The 8494-nt window shown below is 40.2% G+C and overlaps 1 non-coding gene across 1 annotated transcript; it reads left to right on the top strand.

The window, feature by feature from the left end:
• Positions 1-213: 213 nt before the first annotated feature.
• Positions 214-285, top strand: TRNAA-AGC. The gene has a single exon. It is a non-coding gene; the product is annotated as a tRNA-Ala (tRNA).
• Positions 286-8494: the final 8209 nt, after the last annotated feature.

An 8494-nucleotide genomic window follows, 5' to 3' on the forward strand; every position in this document is an offset into this window, starting at 1 on the left:
ATGCCTACATGGTAAAATACTCAAGTAGTACAAAAAGCATAGAGAAAAGTATATTCCTTTTACTCCTAACTCCCAGAACTTCTCCCTACACACCCTCTGAATTAAGGCCCCCCCCACCCCGGCTGTCACTATAACCAGTTGTTTTCTTTTAAGGGAGCAAATTTCTGACTTATTTCATGAAAATAGCTTAGAAAAGCAGTGTTGTCAGCAGGTGGGGATGTAGCTCAGTGGTAGAGCGCATGCTTAGCATGCATGAGGTCCTGGGTTCGATCCCCAGCATCTCCACTCTATTATGCCAATGCTTGGGGAAATAGCTTTCTTCTCTGTTACAGCTACAGCACATTACTGTGGAATCTGCAAATTAATCATCTTGCCTCCGAGTACTTATGTTTTTTTTCTGTTATTCAGGTGCCATTTTAATAACTGGTCTAATCATGTGCTGGACTCTGAGATGCCCAGGCCTGTGCTCTGAGGTGATAAGGTGAGATGCAGTGATGGAATGGATAGTGAGATTGAAAATAGGAAAAAAAAAAAAAAAAGGATGAATTTGACTACATGGCCTTGGAGAAAACAGTTGACTTTTCTCTATTATCAAAAATTATCAGGGACGCCTGGGTAACTCAGTCGGTTAAGTGTCCCTCTCTTGATTTCAGCTCAGGTCATGATATCAGGGTTGTGAGATCGAGCCCTGTATCGGGCTCCACGCTGCGTGTGGAGTTTGCTTAGGATTCTCTCTTCCTCTCCCTCTGTTCCTCCCCCCTCCCTCCCTGCTTGCTCATGTGCTTTCTCTGTCTCTCAAAAAAAAAAAATTATCAGATATCAAATGTTGATAATACAAACATTATCAGAATACCACTAACAAAACTTCTTGACAGATCTTGGCCTTGTCCCCAGAGAGCTTACATCTCAGAGGTCATAAAACAGTCTAATTTAACTATTAATAGACATTAAAAAATAATATGCTAATTGCATAAAATATTTTCAAATACAAAATTTAAGTAGTTATACTATAATTAGCGGGCAGGAATGTTCACGGATCAGCTATTAACACTCTAATTTAAATCTTAATATAAAAGTGTGTTTTGATGGTTCCAAAATGTAACTAGAGCTTGTAATCATTGTTACCTGCATTAATATATTTACACACATTTTAAGAACAAGTCACAAATACTGTATGTTTTGAGAATTATTTGTGATCCTTTTAGATTGTTAGTGCCTGGTAACAGTAGCATGCTGAATGGTTATGCTATTTGTCTCTCAAATACTTAAAAAAACGGCACACACGTGTCATTTTTTACTGAAACTTCCTGTATCAGTTTTAATTGTATGTAACAGTCTTTTGTAGCACACTGTTAATGTACGTTTTCCTCAAGCTCTAAGGGCTATCTTATACTCTCAGCCAATGTGAGCTAGCTCATATTTTTCTCTGTTTTATTTATGTGACCATGAGTAGTGCAGTGCTCTTGGCTTATGAGTGCCCTACTACTCTATATAGATGATGTGGTTTTCTAGCTGATGTTAAGAGCTGTTTTCTAGACAGCGACCTTCTTTCTACAATTTATTTTGTGTTCTCATGAACATTTTTTACCTATAAAGGCTGGAAAAGCTGTGTAAATGGTAGAAGTAAACTTGCCCCAGAGGAACAAGATGTCATCATGCACATTGGATAGAATGTAATGACCAAAACAGAAATTAGGGACTACTGGAAATCCTTATGGAGGTCATAACAGACAACATTGCAACCTAGAGGGGTTAGGTCACATTTGGACAGGCACCTGGAGAAATTTGTGGCAAGAGGCATGATGTGATTCCAGGGAACTTGGGTCAGTCAATCTTTGCTAATGGTCCACCCCAGGAATGCATCTGTGCACAGGAGGAAGTAAATACCATTGTGGGGCTGGGACTGGAGCTGGTCCAGGGGACAGCTTGGCACAGCCCAATGGCCATTCTGGCGTCTTCCACTTAATCTTTATAAAGAAGGAAACAGTGTTTATGGACTAGAATTGAGTGACAACAGTCCCCCCTCCCCAATAAGAAGAGCAGAGAGAGATGATTTTACAGTATTTCCTTTCATCAAAGTAACACAGGCTTGTCTCTCGCTTCCTGACACAGAAAATTGCATTTTGTCACCATTTGTCAGTTCTTAGAGATTTTAAGATAATTAAAGAACATTATAGCAGGTGCCAGCTGTTGCTGAATGCCGTGTTGCTAGTTCTTCTGCTTGTTGGATGCCCATGAATCTCGGATGATGATAGCTTGGTGCTCCAGGTTTAATTAGCCGGTTGTTTTGAATCTGTCTGGGCTCTCAGGTGTGGGGTTAGCAGGCTTGCAGCTTGTGGAATTTGAGCTGTGCTCATCACTGACTGGAGGACCTGGGTCTGACCTACTCATAGAAGGGCCAGGTGGAGGTGTCTTGACCTTTATCAGACAAGGACACCAAAGGGATAAGGATACAGCTTTCTAGGTGAAGCTACAGAGATCAGATGCTGGTTGGTTTCCTATTGTTCTTGCCCCAAAGCAGGCATTTTTGTTTTGTTTTTGTTTTTGTTTTGGTGGGCAGCCAAGCAAGGTTTATTGAGCCATAGCAAGGTCACAGTACAAAGCTCCCGAAGAGGGAGGGGATCCGAGATGGTTGCCATGGGAGTTTCTAAGTCTAGGGGTTTTTATGGACTTGTGGGTAGGCTGTTTTAATCTGATCAACCCTTCCTGTGCCTGTCATCCAATCAGGTTTTTGTCACCTATCTATCACATGGGAAAGGGTGGAAGGCTCTTTCCAGGGTGGTGCAAAATCCTTTTAAGGGTGGTTTCCTCTTAGGGTGGGGGGCCCCTCGTCCCTGCCTGCCTTCCTTCCAACTATCCTTCATCATTCCCCCCACTGAAGAGGTAACCCTAACTGCTGTTAGGGAAGAAGGGTGATGACTGATCTTAGCTACTTCCTGCTGGTCAGGGGCACTGGATGGGGTGGCAGTCAGGGTTCCTCTCATCCCCATCTGTCAAGGGGCTCCCTGTCGTTGTCTGGTTTGACCTCCATGTGAGGCGCCATTGGAACCACCATTTAGAGTTTGACGACCTTTATTCTAGAAGATATAAAGCAGGTTAGGGCATTTAGGAGGCAAGGCCCAAAGCACAATGCAAGACCCAGGGGTCCTGCAAGAGATAGAGGCTGTTCTAGTGAACTTCCCACATACTGTGAGGAGAGGGTGGGTGAAAGGAATGCAATAAGGATTATGATTTTGATGGGATGTAGGGAAAGTAACATTTAAGAAGACTTCTCTCTGTCTTGTTGCTTCAAGACTAGTTTGAGGTCCTCTCTGGGTTCACAAAGGGATTTCAGTTCCTTGTTGTTGGGCCACATTGGGGACCAGGGTTTGACTCTAGAATGGTGGATCCAGTCAAACCATGCTTTTGATTTTGAGATTTATTTTCTGATTAAAATCTCTTTAAAAGCCAACCCTTCTATTATACAACATGGCAGTCTTATCCCATTTGATTTTATTTCTAAGTTAGTTTACTGAAAATTCCCTGACATGCAGGATCTAAATGGTCTCTACTCTGGCTTTCAGTAGGATAGAATATTTCCTTTCTTCTCCTGGAGGATTTGAATGCTATCACACTATATCAGAGAAACTACGAATCCTGTTGGAAGCTCTATGCTTCCTTTCTTTTTAATTCTCCCTGGGTGAGACTGAGGTTCTATATGTTTTAACAATTCGTTTTTAAAAAACCATCTATTTAAAAAAAACCCACATGAGTTTAAGTCTGTGTCTCCAAGTTGTATTTGTTTTTAAACTAATCTTAAAACACTAAAGGGGTTTCAGGAATAATTAGAAAAAAAATCATTCTTAACTTATACACAATAAGATCATTCCCAACAATATATTCGAAATCATCGAAATTAATAAAGTAGAAGTACATCAGTTGCTATTTTAGAACCAAAGTAAAAGCCTTCTGCTTATGGAAATTCCTTAGAGTTCTTTTGACCAAACACATTCTTTCAGACCTTTTTGTACACAGTGTTATGCCCTGAAATTCTTTCTCCTTTTTGTACATGGGTCAAACTCCCGCTCATTTTTCAGGTGGTGGCACGGAGGTCACCTCTTCTTTGAAGACTTTTCTGAATCTACCTAGCACAGCATGGCCCCTCTTCTTTGTGTTCTGTGTCCTCTGCTCTTTGCATGCACGTTCGTTGAGAACCGAAACCATCTCTGCAGCTCACCGTCTCTGCTAACATGACTTCATTATTCCATTGTCTTCGACGTAACTTCAGTATTTCAGGAGACTCTTTCCCAGGAAGATAAAACTTGTAACTAACTTTTTCATTCCAAGGACTTCCAGATAGTTCTAGCAACTCATTAATTGAAAGAATTGGTGGACAGTTTATGCCTAGACCCTGAAATCCTCACCTCAGCAGTCTCACATGGCTGTGCCCAACTGGTCTAAGCCATTACATTGTGATTCCTACTCAATAGTCATCAAGCCTCCGCACTGAAACACCAGCCTTAAGCAGACTTCACAATCTCAATAAACATCCTGACTTTGTCCCTCCTTCTCTAGGACATTACTAAGACTCTGTTGACCTAGTGTTCTCCGTTACCATGGTAAGCAATTAATGGTGCTTTGTTTTTTTTTTTTTTTAAAGATTTTATTTATTTATTCAACAGAGATAGAGACAGCCAGCGAGAGAGGGAACACAAGCAGGGGGAGTGGGAGAGGAAGAAGCAGGCTCATAGCAGAGGAGCCTGATGTGGGGCTCGATCCCGTAACGCCGGGATCACGCCCTGAGCCGAAGGCAGACGCTTAACCGCTGTACCACCCAGACGCCCCAATGGTGCTTTGTTTTATCAATAGATGCTTTCGTGATAGGTTGGGGAATCGGCATTTGATAACATCCTTGCCCAAGTTACTCTGTCATGTACTTCATTGTGGCTCTCTCTTTTCAGTTTATCACGAACTCAGCACCCCTCTGCCCATCCTGGAGTCTTATGTTTAATACAAAGCATGAGAAAGAAATAAGCACCTTTTGGCAAAACGGACTTAGTGGAATGGAGAGTTGATGTCTTGACGCACAAAAAACCTCTTTCTTGACTAGACTCAACCTTTACTGGTATTTTTCCAAGCCTTCCCAAGCCTGAATTTTCATGATCTCCATGTTCTGGCCTCAGTCCCTCCATCTAACTGTATTTCCTGCACATTCTTCACCCCAAAGAGCCATTCTCCTTGTTGGTCCATTCTCTTATGCACCTGTGGGAGCTCATGTATTCTGCTCCCTCTGCTAGGAATACTTTCCCCCTTACCTGATGCTAAACCTTGCCCCAAATTTAAGGCTGAATAGTTCCAAATTATCTATGTGCTTTTTTCCAACTTCTTCATTAAATTCTATTCTCTCTTCTTTTAATTTTTATAGTTCTTAACTATTTTTTGCACTATTCTTCCATGACTAATATTTATTCAAGTTATTTCTGATACCTTGAATTCAGGCACAGGAGCCTATCTTCATCCATTCACTTATTTATATAACTAAAGTTTTAGAAACTCATCTTAGTAATGTACTGTGATAGGTCCTAGGGGTGCAGCAATGATTAAGACAATAAGCTTATGCATTGTTGGGGATCCTCAAGTTCCTTAACACGAGGCCAGTTAAAATATCAACGTATGGCTAATCCTTTAAGTTAGTTGGTGTCTCTCCAGGCCTTCTTCATATTAGTCAAAACATTCATAGACCCATTGAGAGAGCGGATCTACATTTTTAACCAGTTTTGTTGCAGATTTTATCAACCTTGCTAAGAAGAAACTTACTATAGAGAAACCTGACATCAATTCTGAGCTATTACTATAATTCCTGACAAATTTTGGTTGTTTGGAGTAAGAAACAGTGACAAAAGGATGAAATTAAATTAATCTAAATTATACAAGCTGTTATAGGATTTTGAATGTTGGCTGGTGAGGGACAAAGAGAGAACCGAGGAAACTAATTAATAGGACAACTAAAGGCTGAGTTGCCTTCAATGAAGTGGCTAAGTCTCCAATATATTATCCATGGGGGAAGTGCTGAAGAGAACAGTATTCTAGCCTGCTCTGTCATTCTACAGGGCTGCTTTATTGGGATCTCCAGGTAGTGGACATACTTGTAGTAAGTGGATGGTACAAACAGATTTCTCAAGGTTATGTCTTCTTCGAAACAATGTCTGGTGTTACAGGCTCAAATTCTCATCCCGGGGAGAACGGAGCAGGCAAGGGGGAGCTGGCTGGTGTGTTGTTGGAAATCTAGCTACATGAGGGCCAGAGTGAGGAGGACTCCGAACTCTTCAGGGAAGACAGATTATCAATCAGGAAAAGAAGGTAGAGCTGTATTCTTTAGGAGAAATTGATTTAGAGGGAATGGAGGGAATTCTCAGTAAACACGCCATTTCCAAGGCTTTCTTATATTACGGAAGCAAGACTATTTGTAACCTCACAGGCATGGAGCTGTCATGTGTATTTCCACCTGTACAGCCAGGCTCGGCAGGATTGGCTGCATCTCTGAGGAGGGCAGAGGTAGAGCTGCATGTCAGAGTGGTTCATACCCAGGGCAGTGTGGAAGGAAGGAGGTGGACCTGGGGTCAGTGGGCACAGACATTTGGAACAACTGTAGTCCCTTTCTAATTTTTTCTCCTTCGACACTACTAGAATAGCTTACATTATTTTGTCTTTTTCTCACTTGGGAGGTAGAGAAATTAATTAGCTGTGAAATGACTCAAGGCGGAAACAAAGATCAAATGTGAAGAAAAAGCAAGATGAATAAATACAAATGAATTGGAGAGCCAATTCCTGAATATTCAAGGCAAAAAAAAAATCACAGGAATTATTTTCGAAAATGCAGTGCCGTACTGATGAAAGATCAGGTGGTTTCACGAGAATTTGGATTAGTGTTCATGTGTGTCATCCCCCACCTCCTCTGAAACTTACAAATAGAGTATTTAAGGAAAAATAATACATAGTGAAGATCAATATACAGTCATTGAAGCAGAAATTATTGGAGGAAAACAGTGCAAATTGAAGTATTCAGAAGAAAATGAGTATTACAATTTGCCTATCATTGTATATGAACCCATTAAAACATAATTTGCAACTTTCATCTACTAGAATATTATTCCTTCTCACAAACAGGTATTGGCATCCATTCAGACACATTAACTATGTTCCAAGTAGTGCTAATTTATTTTTTCTCAGATCCCCAATTACCATAGTATATTCATTTCGATTTAAAAAACCCAGAGCACAGCTTAATTTTAACAAATAATTTAATTTAAAAGAATTATTTATTGAATTTTACTACTAGGTTGCATTTTTCTTCATTGTGTACTGTTATATAAAGTTGAATCATTAAACTTGGCTTCTTATTATTTCTCGTTTTTCTCCGCTTTAGGACTTTTTCACTCTTTTATTTGAAAGAAGCTATCCTTCATTCATTTTCTTATTAAACATTATTTTACCTGTAATCTAGGAGAACACAGGCATCACAGAAGCAGATTTATTTGGAGGACAGGTACTAATCCAGTTACTGAGAAATTAAACTAATGAATCAGTTCTTAATACTGATAGACCCTGTGCTTTAACACATGTTGGCCATGCCTATAATTTTCTTCTTGAGGTCATTTATATTGTCAACGCCCGCACTATCCATTTTCCCTTAGCAGAGACAGACCCTGATGAGGTGAACGATAGGGCATTCCTGGAGGCGCTGTGCTCTAGGTGCAAAGAGATGGGCCGCTGAAAGCCCTTCCTTCTATTTTCAGCAGATGGCTGTGAGATCTCAAAAATAGTAAGAGCTCTTTATTACTTGATTGCTCCAATCTTGAAAGGGGTACAACGTGTATCAAAACCCATTAGGCAGTAGTAGAAATTTGAAAATGATATGCAAGAGTTAATCATTCCTAGTTTTAATGAGGATGTTCTTTTTTTAAAAAAAATTAATTCCAGTATAGTTAACATACAGTGTGTTATTAGTTTCAGGTTTAAAATATAGTGATTCAGCAATTCCATACAACATCCGGTGCTCATCACAAGTGCACCCCTGAGTCCCCATCACCGGTTTCACCCATACCCCCCGCCCACCTCCCCTCTGGTAACCATCATTTTCTTCTCTATGGTTAAGAGTCTGTTTCTTGATTTGCTTCTCTCTCTCCCTGTTTTTTTCCCCTTTGTTTGTTTTGTTTCTTAACTTCCACATATGAGTGAAATCATGTGGTGTTTGTCATCTCTGACTCCTTTGCTTAGTATTGTACTCTCTAGCTCCATCCTTGTCATTGCAGATGGTAAGATTTCATATTTTTTTTAAGGCTGAGTAATATTCCATTGTATGTATACATACCACCTCTCTATCCATTCATCACCTGATGAACCCTTGGGCTGCTTCCGTACTCTGACTATTATAAATAATGTTGCAATAAACATTGGGGTACATGTATTAGTATTTTTGTATTTTTTGGGTAAATACCTAGTATGTGATTAACGG

Source organism: Ailuropoda melanoleuca, chromosome 12 (genome assembly GCF_002007445.2).
Source record: "Ailuropoda melanoleuca isolate Jingjing chromosome 12, ASM200744v2, whole genome shotgun sequence".
Taxonomy (NCBI): Eukaryota; Metazoa; Chordata; class Mammalia; order Carnivora; family Ursidae; genus Ailuropoda; species Ailuropoda melanoleuca.